General features: G+C 42.6%; 1 protein-coding gene across 1 annotated transcript in view; it reads left to right on the forward strand.

Annotated features, from left to right (window-relative positions):
• The first annotated feature begins 3,469 nt into the window (after positions 1-3,469).
• CDH20 (cadherin 20) overlaps positions 3,470-21,881 on the forward strand; it is a 119,394-nt gene continuing 100,982 nt past the window's right edge. The window contains exon 1 of the mRNA XM_076330399.1: positions 3,470-3,584. The gene's annotated coding sequence lies outside the window, so the exon portion shown is untranslated. The remainder of the gene's footprint in view (positions 3,585-21,881) is intronic.

The following is a 21,881-nucleotide window of genomic DNA, read 5'->3' on the forward strand; positions in this document are numbered from 1 at the left end:
TACAAAATCTACATCATATCAATTCCTCCAACACTTCCTGGTGCAAATATCCGCTTCTAGTATTTGTAAAGAATGAACGTTTCATGTTAGCCACCTGTAAAGCGATACCACAACACAGCCCACATCTGCAAAATCCAAAAACTTCTTTTTTGTCGGAGTAATCACGAACAGAGCTGGATGAAGTGAGGCAGGGGTGTAAGACAGAAACATAAAAGCTGCTCTATGACATGAAATGGCAACACAAAAGTGGAAAATAGTTGTTTTTCAGCTTTCTCCTCTCTTGTTCCCTCATCTCTGTCATTTAGGTAACTTGCAACTCATTCCTCATTTCAGTCCTGCAAGAGGGAAAGCTACATGAACACATAAGCGATATCCATATATAATGCTGCTTCTTCCAAGTTTTCCTTGTAGGAGAACAGTGTAAATAGCTCGCAGCATACAAAAATCTCTTGTTCAAACAATGATAACAAAATGTTTCTTTCATCTCTCGGAAAGCCTCTAAATTTTAAAACTACTCAGCATGCTGCATTCTTTAGTATTTTTTACTCTGTTTTGCATGGTTTTAGCATTATGTATAGTATGGTGGCAGGGAGAACATCAAGTACCGGAGAGAAAAGATTCAGTCCTTTCATGTAAGGACATTTGATCACAGCTGTGCTTAATAAAGTGTTCTATATTCAAGAATTGATTTTTATGGTTCATGTAAGGTTTGAGAGTTAGGGTCAGTTTATTTAATTTAAAATTGTAATTTTATTTTTTGTTTTTGAGGAAGGAGGTGAGATAGATCTTCACCCACCTGTTCTGTATATAATATGTGCATTCTGCACGTGAATGTTTGAAACCTTCTCTCATTTTTCCTGAGAAAGCCTGGTGGTTGAAACCATGTAATGTTGAGACAGGTGAGTTGATGGACGCATTCTTTGCTCAACCACGATTTCAGAGGCACAGGAGAGCACTCTTCGGGTTACATGATTCAGCCCTGTACTGGGGGGGAGCATGAGACACTCAGTGAAAATGTAAGTTCCTCCTATTTTACTGTACATCACATAACAGCTCTTAGAAAAGATAAGTCACAGGCACATTGCTGAAACGTGTCCCTGTGAAGGAAGACAACACATGAGGCAGAAATTAGAGTATGCAGCCGTATCTGCTTTAGTAAACACAATGTTTGGATAACCCATTCGGCTGTATATGTGAAACTGAGGAGCTCGTGTACTTAACGTGTGGATTTTTTCCGGTGCTTACTCTGTATATCATAGAATTCTCTCGGGTTTTCTGTGTCATATGTGAGTGCTGTATTATGTACTATATATTAATCCTAAATTATAACCTTAAACAATTGACAGTATCTGCATTTTATTTTCATGGTGCTGTGGTATATGCAGTAATCAAAGAGCGTCCACTGCAGCCGCCATTCCATTAAAGTTGTCGTATGTATTTTATCCTAATTTTTTTTCCCTTACTGCAGTCCAACTTGGGAGAAAAAACCAAACTCACAGACGACACTCAAACTGAGATGCAAACTTTTCAAGTGGCATCTGTTTAGCCTTTTAAATTATAAACAGACATATTCTAAGCATACTACATTGAAGCAGAGAAATAGAGATGTGTGTGTATGTGCTGCCAAGAAGTAAGTACTGTGAATAAAATCCTGGTCTGGAAAAAATTACACATTGACTCAATAACCAGCTCAATTCTAGCAAGAGGTCATTGCTCCTGCAATCAGACGCCCAGCAGTAATGGTGTACTGATAACTTTCCAGGATGTTATCACAAGTATTCTGTCCTAATATTGAGGAAAAACGGTACTGAGGGGCACGTTTGGCCATACCATTATATGAAGCGCACCAAGTCTCTGACGCTGACCAGCGATGCTGATGAGAGCCATTTCTGCCTCCTTGGACTGTTAGGCTAAAAATGTTCAATCAGCCTGAGGAGTCCAAAGACGAACATGCAATAGAGGAAACTGGGAGAACATCATACTGCTTCCCAACACATCAAAGTATCCATTTATCATAGCTGTAATCCATCATTTGTTTTGGGCACTTTGCCAGCATACAAACTTCCAACGACTTCCCTCCAGAGATTTGACTGCCCTTTTTCTTTTGTAATGCTGAAATGACTACGTTATGATCAATATGAAAAATGCGGGGCCAGAAAACTAGCCAGTCTGACCTTAGTTCTGCAAATAATCATTAGTGCAAATCTGGAGAGAAAAAAAAAAGCCAAATCTTGACTGTATAATCCGAATCTTCATCTCCAGATCTAATTGTTGAGGGACTGGCAGCGTCCCAAGGAATTGATAATGAGATATAGAGTCTCCTACTGCCAGTCACCGGCTTGGCCACTGACTGCCGGGGCACAGCTCTGCTCTGAGCTTGGTGGAGTTGCTTGAGATTTACTAATTTAACCGAGGCGGGGAATGGGCTCTGCGCTGGCAGCGAAAAGAAGTTATTACTACAGGGAGCTATTACAGAGGCAATAGCCTTCTCATACCCAAGCGGACGAGCTTCCCTATCTCTTTCACACGTACATGTCATCAAAGTTGGTACAAGTCTGCTACCTTCCCACACTGCGCAGGAAGATGAAGGCTAGCACAGGGATAGTGTAAGAAATACCTGTCCTCCTAGTTACCTCAGGTCGAGGTTGAGGCAAATTGGTAGGCAGAGAGGATGCCTTGTCCTGCCGCTGCCTTCGCTGCTGTCATTCTGTGGGTAGGGAGTATTTCAGCAAGTCTGGCAGCTTTTATGAACGCTAAAACGATCTTTAAAAGTGGATGCAAACCCCCTTTATTATTTGGCTGTTTTTCCAAAGTCTTACACAAACCCTCCAGGAAACTGTACTGTTTACCCTCATAAAAGTAGCTCCGACATTACTCTCAGGATGTTTATTAACTGAAATTGAGCCTTCTAAAGAAATTCAGCTTTCATCCCCGCACCCTTTTTGTTAAATAAAGCAGCGCTTCGTCGCCCCAGCGTTACTTTGGCTCTACCTCAGCAGCCCGTTTTCTCACAGCCCGTGTGGTGCGTTTGGGAATCCTCCCGAAATGCAAAAAAGCCCTGCAGAGGGGAGACGCGGGGCTGCTCTTCCCACAGCCGGGGAGCTGCGTGGGGCCGGGGGGGGGTTCCCCGGGAAGGGGGGCGGGGGAGGGGGCGGCGGAGGAGGGAGCAGCCCCCCGCCACCAACCGCCTCCCGCAGGTCCCCGCGGTAGCGTTAGACCCGCCGCGATATTCACGGGCAGTGGAGCCCGGGGCAGCGGCGGCCACTTCCAGCGGGGGCAGCTCCGGGGAGCGGGGCGGCGGCGGGGCTCCCTCCTCCTCCTCCTCCTCCTCCTCCTCCGCCCGCCGCGCCGCGCCGCGCCCGCGCCCAGCCCGCCGTCGCGCAGCCCCGGCGGCGCTGCCCCCCGCCCGCCTCCCTCCCTCCGCAGCCAGAGCCAGGAGCGAGCGGCAGCGCGGCGCGAAGGCGCCCGGCGCGGCCCCTGCGGAAGGAGCGGCGGGGGGGGCGCGGCGATGTGAGGGGCGCACCCGGCGGAGGAGGGAAGTCCCATCGCCAGGAAGGCAGCCGGGAGCTCCTCCACACAGCAAGGTAACCCGTCCTATCCTTCGGGGACTTTTTCTTCTGCTTTTTTCTTTTTTTCCCCTCCTTTTGCCCCCTTTTTCTTTTCTCTTTTTTCTTTATTTTTGTTTCTTTTGTTTCTTTTTTCTTCCCCCCTTTTCTTTTTTCTTCATTTTTCTTTTTTTCTTTCTTCTTGTCTTTTTCTTCTTTTCTTTCCCCCTTTTTTCTTTTTTTTTATTTGTTCCTTTTTTTTTTTTTTCCCCTTCTTCTTTCCCCGGCCCCCTAGCTGCCCAGCCGCAATCAGAGGGTGAGGAGGAGGCGGTGGGGGACGGAGCAAGCCTACACCGGGTCGCTCAGGAGTTTCCCTGGGACAATCTCCCCCCCCCGCAGGTGCACTGCCGCGGCGGGCAGGGCCGGGCCGGGCCGGGCCGGACCGGGCAGGGCAGGGCGGGGGGTGTCCCGGCGGCGCGGTTCGCCGTCCGGGTCCCGGGAGCAGGTCGGAGAGACGGAGCGGGGGCAGAAGGAGCCGCCCGGGGCACGGAGCGGCTCCCTCCAACTGTCCCGGGGCGGAGGCGGCGGGGAGCCTCCGCGGGGGCTTTCTGCAGAAAGCGGAAAACCTGTAGAAAAAGGTGTGTGTGTGGGAGGGGGGGTGCTGCACAGCAGGAGCTGGAAACTACCCTCGCCCTCTCGCCCCCTCGCCTCTGGCCTCGCCGGGGCTCCCGAGGAAGGAGCGCCCCCACACACACACACACACACGCCGGGGGTCCGGGGGCTCCGGGGCTCGGCGGGGGCTGCGGGAGCGGCGCGGAGGGGGTGCGGGGGGGGGACACAAATGGTAAAAGATACGGAAGGAAGAGACCCAGTGGCTGGGACATAAATCAGGCAGAATATATGGGGAGTTGATGAGAATAGGTCTTTTCACCCTTAAAAAAAAAAATAGCCACTTTGGAAGAGAAAAAGGAGGCTGATTATTGGCATCCAGCTCTGAAACCCAGGCAGCTGATGCTGAGGGGAGCCAAAGGGAGCAGTTCTTCTTGGTTTAAAAACAGCAAGACAGTCTCTGCCAAAGATTGCTGTAAACACTGAATAAAGATTTCATTGTGGCTTGGTGTGACTGGAATAATTAGGCAGTTAATTGTTCATTCTGATCTTAAAGTGCAGTAATCAGTAGTGCACAGGAGGAAAAATACGGGGGAAAGGGATGAAAAATAGCAATAGGAAAATGGTAGGAAAATCTGTCACTTTTTCCTCTTCCACAGGTTTTCCTTTTTTTTTTCCTTTTTTTTTTTTTTTTGGTGAGACTGGGAGCACGTGGGTCCTGGTCCATTTAGATAGAGAACACCTTTGTAAAGCTGGGGTGTAATTGTGCTTTTGCTGCCACTGTGTCAACATCATTTTGGGCTGGACAAAATCAAATTATGAGACTTAAAGAAATCCTATTTTATGGAAATGAAATCTGAAGATGCCTGGAGAATGAACATCTTAACTAGATTGACTAATACCAATTAATGCATTTTACTTATGTGTGCACTTTATTGCCAACTCAGCAGGGATGAAAGCTAATGGTGCCAGCTTTTGTGCTGCTCTAAGACATTTTTCAAGCAGGCACACAAGGTTTTAATGGTAAACTGGTTTGAGTTTTTAACACTGTGATTGTGTCCCCGTTCAACTCGAGCTCCTTGCAGCGGTGACTCTTTCATGGTAATCTAATGAAATGACCTCTTGTTACACTGCGTTAGCTATTCCCTGTGACACAGCAGGAAAATACAACCTGTGTGTATTTGTACTGGAGGTGGCTATAAGTTGTGGAGCAAGATGCACTTACAAGCAATAGAATATGACTTACTGATATTAACTGGAAGATGGCACCATAGGCAAAAAACGTTTTTCTTTCCTATATAGCATGTTTTTCCACATACATACATACATTTGTGATAAAGAAGCATAATAGTGGATTAATTATCGGAAAGGATGGAAGAACATTATGTTTAAAACAAAGAAAACTTACAAAGAAGTCCGTAGTCATTCGAGCAAAGTAAAAGAATTACTCAAAGTCTAATTGTAAAGGAAACAGACTCATCCTTCATATAACTTCCTTGACTTTAGAGTAGTTATATGAAAGATTCATTTGGCTTGGAGACATCCATGTAGCCTGCCCATCCATCATAAATAAATAAATAAATGTGTTGGAATCGGGCAAGGTTTAAAAAGAAATTCAGTTAAGTATAATTTTCTGTCTCTGCACATGCAGAAAGCTAGGAGCTACCCATTACAGAAAAAAAAAAAAAAACAAAAAGGGAGCTTTGATTCAACGCTGAAAAGTAAAGCAATTTGTTATATTTTGTTGAGGTTGAGTTTGTTGAAGGTTTTGACCTGCACTTTGTGAGATTTTTGTGGAAAGACAAGTGGAGAAAACATGAGGCATGTTGTCTGTCTAACAGTATAAAACTAATATAAAACACTGCAGTCTTCGCTCAGGTCACAAAATTTAGAAGAGCGAGGACAGAACGGTGACTCCAGAGTTTTGTCCAAAGTGATGGTAAAAAAAACTCATAGCAACTGAGTATGTAAGGGCCAACGTTAAGATCTACTTTACAAGTATTTTTATTAAGCTGTTGAATGTGCTTTGTCCTACCAGTGATACTCAGTATTGTGTCTATGAAGAGTGTTCCTTATTTAATGGCAAGCTGTATTGAAAGGATGTCTTCAAGGCATTTTACTTACTAGTACAGTCTAGAGAGGGGTGTTGCTAACTTTAATTGCACCTGTCCAGTCCAAGAAACCGAAGGATGTTCTACTCTTCTTACAGAAATCCAAAAAGTGTAGTGATCAAGTGATCGCATAGGAGACGCTGCTCAAGTTTCTGCTTGCAATGTTCTGACAGAGAGTGTTTCTGAAAATCTGCATAGTGTACCCCTTACACAAATACCACGTTAAACTCTAGAATAATTTCAAGACCAGTAACAAGATTTTGAGAGAAGTCTGAAGTGTTTTTTCCACCATTTTCAAATACAAAATTTACCAAGTGGCTCCTAATTTCTATAATAAAATGCATCGAAAACACGCTTTGGCCATCCCAGTAAGTTTGGGAAGAGGTCTTTCTTGCATTGTTACAACACATTTAGCAAAATACGCAGAGGATTGTACACTTTTATTCGAGGAAAACGTTTGCCATCAAATTGTAGTTAAATCCTGAATACTGTCTTATACCTAAAAGTTGTTTGAAATGCACAGTACATCTTCATAATAAAATTGCATTGTCACAGACATAATTGTTATTCATAACAAGTAGTCTCACAAACAGATTCCAGCCCTGTAAGTATTGAGTCTCAGTCAGGCCAATTATGACTAAATTACTGCATGTTCGCTGCTGTATCAACTAATTAAAGGGTAATTAATAAAATGATAATTTCATTCCATGGCAATGTCTACATCTGGTTGTCAAAGCAGAGATTGTTTGACATATGGTTAAATGGTCAGATACTACGTTGTATGAATGTAACATTTGCACAGAACACCTGGCAAGCCAGAGGAATTTTAACCCTTAAGACATGAATTTCAAGAGTCTGTGTCAATGTGCTATTAGACCGGCTTGCTCATTCTCTCCACCTAGTCTTCTTACGCGTTTAAGAAAATTTAGTTCTCCAAGTTAATTTAAGTAACTCTCTTGGGGTGGGGAAAGAGTGGGAAGAGGACTTGGGATACTAGATTGGAAATGAAAGATAAAATAGTACTGACTTGTCATTGTGGGAAATAAAATAGGTGGGTCTAAATTAATTTCTGAGGGGAGACTCTCCATTGGTTCTCGTATTACTGGGAGCTTCCCCTTTAAGGAAAATCAGGCTGGAATTAGCATGAAGACAAAATTATCTTTTTTTCCTAGATATAGTTGTATGCTGGGATTAAGACTGAGGTTGTGGTCACAACAGCATGGAAAAATCTGCATTGCAGCCTTCCCACACTGTACCTGTCATATGTAGATAAAACAAAACTTTGCTCCTCAAGGACAGTAACCATAAAAATCACACATGCTAAAGAAATGAAACAATCTTTTATCGAGTCAACAGATAACACAAATAAACAATTCTACTGTAGATACCTGATGTACAAGATAATGTACGCACATACTCTGAAATATCAGTGGTTGAAATTTTCAGGGCAGCCCATACATACTATTTTATACATAGCTTAAGGGAATATATCTTAAGCCCCAAAATTGCCTTGAAAAATTTCAACCCCTGCTGTTTCAAAGTATGTGAAAGGGCGTATTTATGTCCTTTAAAAGCATAAACTGTAAGTAGTGGTACTTTAACATGGGTTAAATGACAATTTCTTATCTGTACTGGGTCAAGCTGAATCCCTCATAAAACTAAGAACGAGAAATTAAGTAACGGGCATAATGTTTTCCTTCTCTTTAGGGGGAAAAAAAAAGCATAAAAAGGGGAAGATAGCTAGTGCTTTTTCACAAATAGAGCAAAGTAAAAAGGATGCAGTAAACTGCAGGAAGACATGAAAGTCTGTCTTTTCCCATGCAAACGACCCTCAATGAACAGTTCCCCCAGTGAATAGTCAGGGTCGCTCATCACCTCGGCGGTCAGGTGCAGAGCGTGGCCAGTGATGCTTATAAAGCGCTGTTTGTCTGTCTCTCTGAGAGCCTGAGTCCTGCTCCTTGAGAATTTCCAAGCACACGGATCCATCTCATTTTCATTCTACTCATGTAACTCATTAACACCTGGAAAATCTTTTATAGCATTTAACTGCATCAGATGCACTGTCCGGCACATGTTTTCTTAATAGGGCTTTCACTGTGGTATTGTCAAAGAGCCCTTATGTCACAGCTGGGAACATGAATCTGTCATGTCAGTACTGTACCTTGTTTTAGACAGTAATAGTGTATGAGTGTGTTTTATGGAGGAGCCGAACATGCCCATATACTGCATTAGCAGGGAAGAATGTGAAGCTTGTTCTCCTAAATAAAGATTCAGGCTGGTGGTAGTAGAGTACTTTGTACCATTTAAACACTGCTGCCTCTAAGGCATTGCACTTAAGGAAAGGGAAGTTTGAGGCAAGCAAGGCACTTCTTAGTATTTTAGTGGTGTAATGCTGCTAGTTAAGATATGTCATCATTTACATTTCATTGGGAAAAAATTGCCAGAGGTTTCTAATTCAGCAGAAACAACTTAACTAGAAGTTGATATGAAAGGCCTTACCCTGGGAATATTTGTTTTTAAAACAAGTTTGATTTAAATATATTTGGCAATATAAGAAGAAGGGGAAGAGAAGTAAATGTTTCCTAATTCCATATGCTTTTTGTGCCCATTAAATCACTGTAAAACCCAGTTTTAAATAGATTACTTTGTAGCTCTGTAATCAGAATGCCTTGGGTAATTAAAAAAGAATAGAACTGTGAAAACCGACTGCAACACATGTATAAGACCTACTTTTTCACAGGAATTTTTAACATAGTTACATACATTTCATCTGAAAGTTAAACACTTAAAATTCACCAGCTACAACACTAGCAAGCATGTTGTGATGGTATTCCGAAAGATAAAGCCCACCTTTGAAAAGTGTTTGCAGGCTTGAGAAACCGTAACTGTTGTGAAGGAGTTGACTCGGGTCCTCATTTAAAGAATGAATGGATGAAAGGAGCATTTCATGCAGTCACAGGAGGTTCCAATTTTTAAACTACTTGGTTTACTTTGAAAAGCATAAGTATAGTTCATATGCTAAGAAATAAATTAAAGGGATTTCAGATACTCAAGGTGAAGGTACGCTGTCAAATGCATTCTGTATGTTTAAAATGTTTGTTGTTTTTGTAATAGCTCTTCAAAAGCCTGAGCATGCAGGGGTTGATACCCCAAACCGTAACCAGTCCGAGCTTAAGTTGGAATCAGTGAAACACCAAGGTGTTCAGGTTACAGGACAGCCTTCTGAATTTCTCTCTTGATTTTCTCCTTTTTGCTGTTTGTGTTGTCTCCTGGTTTTTCTAACAGTGACAGCATTGACGTGCTCTTGTGGGCCTATGCCGTTAGTTCATGTCCATGTCCTCACCACGGAGGGAAGGAATAGGGTTGGTTCGGGCTGCCATGGGGCCCCTGAGGAGAACATGTGGATTTGTTTCCCAGTAGGGCCTTTCTGTAAATCATTTCACTTTTTTCAGAAGGACTGAAGCCCTTCATGCTTCTGTGTAGATACTCAATGGAGCAAGCACTCACCAAACTGTGTAGGGTTTGCCCTGCTGAACTATGCAGCACCCGACAACGTAGCCCAAGAGGTGCTAACAGTTTTCAAGCTGAGAGCATGCCGGGGCCGAATTCTTCTACATGATTCCTTTTAGCCTACTACAGAAGCAAATCAAAGGTAAAAAATGAGTCTGTTTTTAGTGGCGGGTTGACCCTGGCTGGACACCAGGTGCCCACCAAAGCTGTTCTATCACTCCCCCTCCTCAGCTGGACAGGGGAGAGAAAATATAACGAAAGGCTCGTGGGTCGAGATAAGGACAGGGAGAGATCACTCACCAATTGCCATCACGGGCAAAACAGACTCAACTTGGGGAAAATGTATTTGATTTATTACCAATCAAATCAGAGTAGGATAATGAGAAAATAAAACCAAAATCTTAAAAACACCTTCCCCCCACCCCTCCCTTCTTCCTGGGCTTAACTTGACTCCTGATTTCTCTACCTTCTCCCCGCCAAGTGGCACAGGGGGACAGGGAATGGGGGTTGCGGTCAGTTCATCACATGTTGTCTCTGTCGCTCCTTCCTCCTCAGGGGGAGGACTCCTCACACTCTTCCCCTGCTCCACCGTGGGGTCCCTCCCATGGGAGACAGTCCTCCATGAACTTCTCCAACGTGTGTCCTTCCCATGGGCCGCAGTTCTTCACGAACTGCTCCAGCGTGGGTCCCTTCCACAGGGTGCAGTCCTTCACGAACAGACTGCTCCAGCGTGGGTCCCTCGTGGGGTCACAGGTCCTGCCAGCAAACCTGCTCCAGCGTGGGCTCCTCTCCCCACGGGTCCACAGGTCCTGCCAGGAGCCTGCTCCAGCGCAGGCTTCCCGCAGGGTCACAGCCTCCTTCGGGCATCCACCTGCTCCAGGTGGATATCTGCTCCACCGTGGACCTCCATGGGCTGCAGGGTGACAGCCTGCCTCACCATGGTCTTCACCACGGGCTGCAGGGGAATCTCTGCTGTGGTGCCTGGAGCACCTCCTCCCCCTCCTTCTTCACTGACCTTGGTGTCTGCAGAGTTGTTTCTCTCACATATTCTTACTCCTCTCTCCTGGCTGCTGTTGCGCCATTTTTTTCTCCCTTCTTAAATACGTTATCCCAGAGGCGCTACCACCATCGCTGATGGGCTCGGCCTTGGCCAGCAGCGGGTCCGTCTTGGAGCCATCTGGCACTGGCTCTATCGGCCATAGGGGAAGCTTCTAGCAGCTTCTCACAGAAGCCACCCCTGTAGCCCCCCCGCTACCAAAACCTTGCCACACAAACCCAATACAGTAATTAACCTTTCTACATGCCTAGGTATTGTGAGACACAGTTAAGAGCCCTTGCAATATGTAACTTAGTTACAGCAAAGCAAGTTAAGGATTGAGTGAAAGGCTTAACTATAAATTTCCTTGCTGGTATGAGTTTAATTTAGAATTGCAATCATGATGTAACATAAATTAAAATAGCAGTAGTAGATCACTAGTTGGCAAATGTCTTCAGAATAATATAGGTGCCTTACTAGATTATTATATATGGAGTGCCTTCTGTGTGCTTAGCCCATTGCTGAAATTAGTCTATTTTTTAATTTTAAGATACTTTTGAAAAGGAGAGAAGTGCTTTAACAGGTGAAGTTCTGCTGACTCTCAGTGAGAATTAGGAGACTGACTTCTGGAAAGGGGAGCTTCCTAAATGAAAAGAAGCATTTCCCTGCAAAAAAAATTTGAAGTTTTGCCCCAAGCGTCCTCCAATCCACGCGTAATCTGGAGGGAATTAACCATTCAAGTACATATTATGTATTGCTTGACCTGCAGGTATAATATGTTAAGGCTTCGCAGCAAAAATATGTTTTTAAGGAACAGAGTGAAGAAATAAGAAGGAAATCAGCATGCCTCATGAAGGACGTGTGAAGGGCAGATGAATGCCTCCCCCGAAAGGGAAGTTTGGGAAGAGTGTGTATCAGTGGTGCATGTCCGTTTTAGTTGGACACAGTTCCTTTCAGTGTCAGAGGAGGGCTGCATGCATTAACCAACGACCGTATCTCCTGAGAGGAACCACTGCACTTGCCTGTTTGGTTCGTGCTTCCCATATGGATTTGCTGTAGTCTTGTGTCTCCTTCAGAAGGTGATATGGAGATGGGCAGGCACCATGCAAACAATTAGGGGTGCCTGCTCCTCATGAACATTTCTCTCTAAGGCAAGGGGGAGTGAGCACAGGCTGGTAAATTTATTCTGATAGCAAGTCTAAACATCCTCTTTTCTGGGCACCCCATGGACACCCAAGGGAGATCCTGTCAAATGACGAGTGCACGTCCTTGATAATGACAAGGGGAAGAGCTACCAGGCCTATTGGAAAGGCAGCAGTCAACTATTGACATTGTCAGACTAGTGTCTGTGGCCCACAGCCCTGCACACCTTACATCCCTGTGACCCTCCTCAGGAAGAAGGGCCACGAGGAGCAGACACATTGCCCTGGTAGAACAAGCTCAACGCTAAGCATTTCTAGCGGAGGAGGCGCATAGGCACAGTGCTGTAAGGAAGAGCTGAAATCAGCCTTCAAACAGATGACAAGAGAGGATCTGTCAAACCAGCCTTCAAGAGGACGGAGAGCATGTTGAGAGAAAACGATGATAATAGCAACAAAACCTTGCGGAGACTGAACAGAGGAAGAAGCTGCAGGAGGGCAAGAAAACAGCAGATTTGTACAGTGAGGCAGAGAGAAAGAAATTATAAATGTCTTCATAAAATAACAGAGACAAAAAAGGACAGATCTGCTCAGTGGCAGGTACAGAATTTGGCTCTGGCTTGGAGAGGGACTAATACAAAAAGAAGACAAATACTGTTTCACAGGCTTGTGAATGAGCATGGCAGAAAGCGGAGCAGTTTGTGGTAACAGATAGAGATTGGAATAACAGCATCTGGATCCCACAAGAAGTCTCCGGGGTGAGTACAGGATATTGGAGGGGTTTTGTAAAAAAATCAGATTCCTAGATTTGCATGTGGAGTTTCAGGTTATAGCTCATCAATATCCCAAGAGAAAGGCATCTGTCAGCAATGTGTCGTAGATATTAGGGTTTTATACATAATGGAACCATTATATAGAAATGCTGGACTGAATCATGACTAAACCTTTCTTGTGTAGTATAGACTTTGGAAAGGTTAATCCTCACTAGGGTGAGTTCAGGGGCATTGCTAAGGGCGCTGTGTTAAATAGGCTGTGGTTGAGGATCCACTGTTTTAGGGCTAGTTGTGCTGACTCATGCTCATGGTACATCTCAACATTAAGTCGAGGACTAAGGAACTGGATGTTAGATTCAAATGAGTAGAAGAGAGAACGGGGAAAAAAAGGGGGGGAAAGAAAAAAAGAGCAGCTCGACACTGAGTTGTCAGTCTCTGCCTGTCTGTTTTCCTTGCTTGTTTGACCCATGTAGCTCTTCAAGTGCCCTCTTGCTTGTTGTCATGCTGCTCTGGGGCAATGGAAGGAGCTCCCGTTAAGACTCATTTGTGTTATGATGACTGCTAAATACGCGACTATTAGTGAGGCGATGAATGAACCATGGCTAACAGTAGTGATACCCAGTATAGCTATTAACTGTTCCGTACTAACTATTTGCTATCTCCATCCCATTCATTTGTTTCTCACCTTTGGGAGAAGGTGCTCCATTGCATTACCTCTGTAATCCCTTACTGGGTTGTACAGGTGTTTATGCAGAATAAACATATATAATGATGTGTGGCAGGTAGGTAATTTTACTACAAATTCCTAGCTTCAAAAAGTGCATTTTGATTAAAATCTGTTGCTACTTTAATCCTGTTGCAAATCAACCCTTTGACTACAAGGTCCTTGTTTTGTTGAAACGTCAATAATTATAGTATCAAAAATAACTTGTAGGGTGTTCTATTTGTTTTCTTCTTCATGTGTCAATTTAGTAAAACATCAGTAAAATGCTCATAGGTAACCATTTGAAATAGTTTTTTATGCAATTTGTTCTCTTTCTTTTCTAAGGTATGAGTGCTTCAGTGTTAATACCTTTGCACTGGGCAAAAAGTGATTGTCCCAGCAGAGCATGGCTAAGATTTTTGAAGCTACTGTAGGATCTGGACACTTAAGTTCCCATTATTTTTAATGATCGCTGAGCATCCAAATTCCCCATGGAGTTACAGTTACCTACCAAATTGTCCTCAAAGAGTCGGTGGACCAAAACTGTTTTTATTCTGAGATAAATTACCTTCTTTTCTCCAGGAACTTATCACGTTATTTATTGAAGAAGCAATTACCAAATGTCATAATGTATTTGACTCACTAGCTGTAAATATCCAATCTATCAACCATTACGTACATTTAAAAGTGGTTTTAAATCCATTGGTCTTTCTTCAGCCTCTTTAGGAACTATCAAGAGGGGACTGCGCCACTTAACTTCTGATTTAAAATATCATCCTATGCAGGATGGTTGTTTTATTGGAAGACCCCCTGCATTGCAGGGCTCCAGGAGAGTTAGAAGAAAGTCTGTTTTCTGTGTTAATGATTGGGTCATCTCTGGCTAAAGAGGTATCTTCGATTCTGTATGCTCACGGCCTATTCAGACATGTCTGAAATCATTGCTTTGATGAACTTCTTTCTATGATAATTTACTCATCAGGGTACCATTTCACAATGTCAATCTGTTACTTGAAGAACATTTACATGATGTAGTGAAGTAGAATACAAATTAGAGCAATATTTTATACAGAGATTTTTCTTTTCTGATTTGCTTTACTGCGCAGGTAGAGACCACTCAAAAAGCATCCCCCTGCTGCATAACTCTACTGCCAATAGTAACTTTAGTAACAATCATACAGTTCTCCTTTAATGCTAGCAATCTCCGTAAGGATAAGAAACACAGGCTAATGTAATGCTGCATAATCTGAATGTTCAGCATTAGAAAAATCTCTTATCAATGAAAAAAAGGTAGAAAGTGGGGGGTTTTTTGAAAGCTCAATACTAGATGGAAGTATTTGGAACGGAGAGAATATCAGCGAACTGCAAAGGAGGATATGTTTGAAAGTTCTGGCCATATTGACCAATAAACAATTTATGGAGAGAACACAAACAAACCGTTAGAATATTTTAAGACCGTAGCTTCTGACAAGTATACTTTATTTATGACTTTGCAGCACAATCTTCAGTAATGTTTACAGGAAGTAAAAAAAGAGGGAGCGGGGGAAGAGGCAGCATTCCCAGTGTTTTATCCTCTTGTCCTCTGCCATGCGTGGGGTATTGTCAACAACAGTAAGAAAACCTCAGTGTTCCTGTCTCAAAAAACACTGGAACTAGAAAAATCACAGATGTGACATGTTAAACGTTTAAGGAAAAGGAGAGGAGAGAATGGTGCTGCTTTATCTGAAACTTGTACAATACTGGTGCCAATAAATGAGAGCCGCAGGCATAGCCAAGTGAGGCTGGGTGAAAAAGGAGCCATGGGTTGCAAGCCCTGGGGTCAGGAGGACAGCAGCGCTCTTTGCTTTTGACATCCACCAGTAACGCCATGTGCGCAAAGCACTACGGGGTGCCAGGGTAAACCCTGCTGTAACAGGCGTCCCTTATGACATCTTGGGATGAGGCACCACCCCGTAGCCAAGGAGGGCTCCCTTTCTGGGGAAACCCTCTGCCATCTGAGCATCACTTCCTAGGGCAGCACTGCTTCCAGCCCACTGCTGCAGAAACACTGCTGTGGAAAACCTGGAGTAGAAATAAACATTCCAGGAGGGCCTTAACAGTATCTTTCTGCTTTAAAAGATACTCTGATAGTGTTGGTTAACTAGACAAGCGTGCCTCTAACAAACCTATCAAGCTTGATAAATGTTTCTCTATTAATATCCTAATTTTGCTGGATCTGATGAGCAGCTTTCGGAGTTCAGAGGCAGAAAAAGACTGCTTGAAAGATGGCTCTTACAAAGATGGCTCTTACAAGAAGCTAATTGCATGCCGCGTTTTCAGAAATATTAGGTCAGTTCCTGTTCAAAAGTTGTGTGTCTGTTCTTCTTTAGTGGCAACAAAATTAATTCTTCTGGGCTTGGGGAAAAAAAGGAGTACTTTGATTTTCACCAGTCAATGTACTGTCGAATCTTACTTCAAATAACATTTTTAAGTTTTAAAACATTCCACAAAGGAAGGGATATCATTTCAAGGATGAAGGCTGGTATAAAATAATTCCAGCAAAATTGATTGTGTTATAGGCACTATGTTTATACGACTTTTGTAAAATACTGCTTTTTTAATGCTAATATTTCAGCAGTAGAAAAGAAATACTGCGGTTGAGTTCTCTTCTGGACACATACATAAAAATACCATTTACACCAGTACGGCAATGAAAACAATGTGATTTAAGTGGGGAGAGATCTTCCCCCATAGGCCATATTCTAGTTTTAATTACACCCTGTCTGTCTTAAAGATCCAGGATTTACTATCTCAAGACAGACTGGTGTCTGGGAAAATGACCCATGTCAGTATTTCAAAGAAAGATGTAAAAAATCTTTACAACATGGCATGTCTCTATGTTATTCTGCTCTTTAATACAGTAGTGCAAGCTCACTGGTTTCCCTGGGGTTATGCTGGTGAAATTAGAATGAGTTTTCACTCAAAGAGGGTCTGAGCTTTGTTGATAGTAAGCAACTGATTTTGATTGCTTGATGGTCTCTGATGTTTTTTAATTAATTTGTTGTTGTTGTTGTGTTACAGTGATGACCCCCCTCTTTGTCTTGGTCATTCTGTCCATCATGGTAGACCTTGTACAGATTCCTGATGAGGTCTCTACCTTATTAAGAGTTTTATAAAAAAGTGTTTATTTCCAGTGTGCTTCTTGATTCCCAGGTGTAAAATAATTTTTAAAACCAACGGTACTATGAAAAGAATGATGAAAAGGGTTGCTTATAAATAGTACTTTTAAAACTTGCAGTTGTGAAGAAAGATTAATCTAAAATGCTTTTCAAAGTCCTTCTTTATCTACACATCACATTGAGACTCTAGCTTGATACTAGTGTTCTTACCTGGTACTCTGCCTTGATAGTCCCACTCAAAGGACTCAAAAGGCAAGCTGTAATAAAACAACTAGGTTTGATCACAAAAGTGTCAAATGAAGTATTTTCCTGTTGGAAAAGGAAGTTCATTAAATTTGAAAATATTCATAGGGAAAATAGACCTTTTGGCAAAATGCTCCACAGAGGAAAATCTGGCTGACATATATTTTGTATTTAGGATGAGATTTTGCAGTGGTGTGAAACATCTTGAGAACAGAAGCACCGTGAGACCATCATGCCTGGTGGGGCTCTAAGCCTGATTGGGGGGAAGGATCCGTAGGGTAGATAGAGTCAAGAATATCAGCTCCCAGTTGTGGTCATTTAGGTGGAGTAACGGAGCAATGTCACCACATCCTCCTGCCCCCCAACACTAAACATTTTATTTCTGAAACTTCAGGATGACTCATTTCATAACATAGAAGTTAACATTTTTGCCTTTTTAAACTGATTTTTAAAAACTTTATGGAGAGATAAATTGCATTATTTTGGCTTTTTAGCCTGACTCGGGAGAAATGCCAAATATTATAACTTCTTGCAAGATGGAGATTTTGGTTTTCAATCTGATATAAAAATTGTATGATCATAGTAAATATTCTATCTTAAATCTCTTGTAAAAAGAAAAATAATAGGTAATGTGACATTTCTCTTCAAATGATCCTTAGCTAATCTAGACTTTATGGTTGGAGTGAGGTTGCAGCCGTCACTCTGTGTGTGCAAGACTGGAGAAATCCTGGTCATCTGAACCTATGCTCCAAAGTTTCCTTCATGCAGAAGAACATCTTCAATATTAAATCCCTCCAATATCAGCATCCTATAAAAGTGAACTCTGGGAAATGTGTCAATTACAAAGATAATGGAAGAGAGAATGAGTAACCCCCAAGAGAACCTCCTTCATGAATGCAAAAACTTTTGAGGGTTTGGGAATCAGCCCTTCCCAGTGAGATGAGCCCTTCCAGTGGGGTGAGGAGCAGGAAATTCCAAAAATTCCTCAGCTTCAGAAAAGCAAAAGTGACAGTCTCTTAATGCAGGGTGAGAGGTCCTGCCCTGTCCTCTTTATCCACTGAAGACTCATCTGACTAATGTGTTAGTGCTATTTTTCCTGCTGATCATATAAATTAGATCCTTACACTGCAGTTCTGCCATATATCCACCTTCTTTTCATAGCCTTCTGTTTCCCTGTCTTCCTTGATAATGACCCTAAAGTGGGCTTGCTATGACGTGTGTTTTTAGCCTGAGCTCATCCATGGTATTGAACTGTAGAAGTACTGTTTTGTGCAACCTGTAGAAAGACGAACAAGGCTAGAAAAGTGGCATCTGCCTTCCTTTGTGTACTTCTTTCCTGATCTATAGTCAAGGCATGCAATATGCTTTAAATGTTTACTGAACATCCTTGCATCTCTAACAGCGCATTTGCCCACTTACATGTTTCAGAACTTACATTGATATCCTCTTTTCTATGCTTCCCTAGTGACTGTTTGGAGATAACCTCTAGATGACATGCCATTAATCGGAAAAAAAAAGAAAAAAACCCGATGATCGATAGAGTAGGTTTTACTATGTATTGTCCCAGCACGTAATATACCAAAGCATCGGGCTCTTTAGAAATGTTGTGGTAGGTAGGCATGTGCTCAAAGCAGGACTTGAACCACTTTCACACATGAAAGAGATGCGATTCTAGTGCATTATCATTTCAAGCTCCCTGTGACAGTCTGTGAAATTTGCACCTTTCTAGCAGCCAGCGGGAAGCTGCGCCTTCTAGGAAACCAGGCTGAGACCTTGGCACTAGCTCCCTCAGAAACTAATGACCATCGCAAACCCCACCACCTTCTCCTTCACAAGGAAGGTGCTTCTTTTTTTTTCTTTCTAGCATATGGCAGCGTGTAGATTTAAAACAACAAAAACAAAGCCCTGCCAAAACAAAACACTACACTGCATACCCAGTTCTCCCTTGGGAGTAGGATGAGAGGGAGAATGAACCACACGTGGCAGATGTTGGTTGTTTAATGCTCTACAGGAAGGCACTCAGATGCTACAGTGACGTACGACCCCATGGGGAGCAGAGCAAAACAACTTCCGTGGCCCCCTTCTCAGCAGCGTGAGAAATGGGTTGAAGCAGTCAACCTAAAAGGATGACCAGGAACAAGTGCCAACACTAAGCAGCCTTAGTGTCTCCGCTAGGTAAAATCCTTGCTTTGGAGGATATAAGTGGGACAGAGCCCTGTGCTGGGTTTCTTTTTGGGCATGGGTTCCACTCCTGTGTGCGTGCACACGTATGCATGTGTGCCAGCATCACCCAGACTAACCCAGGCAGCGTACACTGCAAAAGTTCAAAGCTCTTGGATTCCTCTTCATTGCTTCTTTAGGGGCTGCCTCTGATCTTTGCTTTTCATCCCTGGATTTATTTGGAAGCGTTTCTCCCCCCTTTCTTCATGTGGCAGGTTGCATGCAGATTCGTTTTTCTGGTATTCAGTGGCCATCCACATTGCTTTGTACGTAGTTTACACCTTCACAAGCTGTAATGAAACTGAGACTTGAAGGAATAACTGGATAAGCAGGCCTCTCTCTCCAGCTGTCATGTCTAGTTGTGGCAGAAAACTGGTGTCTCATTGTAAAAGATGTTAATTTCAATCTGAGCTGTGGCTGTGTTGAGAGGAGCATAAAAGGAATTCTTGATTATCTATATCAGTACCGTTGTCCCCGGGGACAGGCTCTGAATCTTCAGATCACATATGGCAAGAGTGCTGTGATAAAATATGCATCAATAAAACTTTGCAATTTATGATAATAAAGGAGTGGAAAGTTTTATACACTGTGATAATTATTCCTGACTGGTATTTTTTCCTTCCTTTCGTTCTTCCATATGCCTTTATTTTTAAGCCTTTTCTGCATGTTGTAGTAATGATTGCATCATTGAAACTGCGGGTTCACGAACTGGGGGCTCACCTTGTTTCTGGGTCCCCTGATCTTCTGTAGGCATCGGTCTGCTCCTGAAGCAGCAGCAATTTGCCCTCTTTGGGAAGGCTCCGCAGTACTACGACTCCTCACTCTTCTTCCTCTTCTGTGCATGCACACACACTACATCCGACATGAATTTCAGAGTAGCTTCCAAAAAGGATCAAATTATATTCCTCTGATCTTTCTTTGCATATCTCATTACTATAATCGATGAAAGATGCATACATTTGCATGAAGGTAGCATTTATCCCATATTGCATGTCACCTGCATTGTTTTAAATGTATTTCATCTAAATAGAGTTTTTATTCTTTTGAAGTAGGAAAAATAATGATATGTTTACACTCCCAGGAAGTAAATGGTGGACTATTAAATACAACCAATATATTACCTGTGACCTTATTTTTTTTCCTCAGCTCATTATATCTTCAGTGGCCGTAGTATGAGAGACCCTGTCTTCTGCTTCAGCACACTTGATAGCAATTAATCATATAGCTTGAAACATATGGCCCGACAGTACAAACCGCTTGCATGCTTGGTTTCTGGCTGACTTCAAAGGGACTTCCACATGTTGTGTTTACAGGCAGCTCTCCTTTACTGAACACCCTCACTGACATGTTTGCACAGCGTCTAGCGCAGTGGGATCTCAGGCTTTACTGGGACGTCTAAGCCCTGCTGTAACACAAATAGTCATTAGTACCGTCTGTCTCATGTTTTCCTTTTTTTCTTTTTTCTTTTCTCAGTATTTTAATTCAGTTGGCCTCACAGAAATAGATCAGCCACTTTTATCCTTTTCCAGGCCTATTTCTCCACAATTAAGGACGAGCTGGGAAACAGTTTAGCCATCTAAAGCTATCTCAAGAATGTTTTCTTTACTCATGCTCACTTGACTAAATTGTGTGCCTCTGTGCAACGGTAGCAAAGTACTTCTCTTGAAGCACATGCTTATTTCCTATCGACTTCAATAGTACTTAATCACCTGCCTGAGGTTCAGCACGTGCTGAAGGGCTTTGCATGTTTGGGGACCAAGGCCCCCCTCAGGAAATCCATACCTATTCAGTCCTGCATATTCAGCCTTTCCCCAGGTTTCTGCAGGTGCTTGGATTTCATCAAAGGCAATGAGATTTAGATCATTTGTGTAAGCGCTTAAGTGGACTTTGATGTCTTTAAAAGGTCTGCTGAATCTGGGCCTACCTGATTAAAAGGGACCAAACGTTTAGTAAAAAGAACAGATCGATTTATAATAGGAAGGCTATTTGTACTTTCCTTTTTAATACAGCTGCAGTTGGAAAGACAAAATGTAATACTATTAGTTCCACTTTAAGGAGTGATGAGAGATTTAGGTTACAAAAATAATCATTTCTAATTATACAGATGTAAGGAGGAGTGGACAATAACGCCAGCAGTGAAAAAAAAAGGATCTTGTGTGGTTTTTTCCTACCTCTGCATTTGTGTGAATTAATAGGAAATTACAGACTATTAGAAAGTCTGTAAGTCTGATTGAATTTTGTTTCTTAACTTCGCTGTTTTTCATTAGGGTGATCCTAAAAGCAGGTGGCTTTCAATTAGTTTTGTTGACAGTGCTGGCTAATGTTGTAACGATCCTTGAGAGAGGGAAAGAAAAGAGATTTATTGCAGTAGGGATAAGCTAGGGCAGGCAAAGAGACAGAGTACATAACCACTAATTAACTCATGTAGTCATTAAAAAAAAAAAAAACAAGGAAGAAGAAGAGGAAGGAAAAACAACATGCAACCTGAAAGAGGATTGTAAAGCATTTCTGCACTGCAGATCAGACCCTTGAGCTTTCGTTACACTGTGCATATCATATTAGATGGTATATATGAGCCAACTGCATATAAATCACATTCTCCCAATCTTGCAAGTCCTTGTCACAGAGCATATTTAATTTAACATTGTAATATTTATTTTCTAAAGTTGTAAGTAGGCCAAAACATACCCAGTAAAATGAGCATTCTGCCACAGCAAAGCACCTGACCTACACTCCAGTAGAAAATTAACCCTAATTCATCTTCATAGTGACCCTATGCCAAATAGCTATTTCAGATGCTCCATTCCTGTCCTTCACTGACTTTGTAAAGTGAAGCT

The sequence above is a fragment of the Aptenodytes patagonicus genome, chromosome 2, assembly GCF_965638725.1.
Source record: "Aptenodytes patagonicus chromosome 2, bAptPat1.pri.cur, whole genome shotgun sequence".
Taxonomy (NCBI): Eukaryota; Metazoa; Chordata; class Aves; order Sphenisciformes; family Spheniscidae; genus Aptenodytes; species Aptenodytes patagonicus.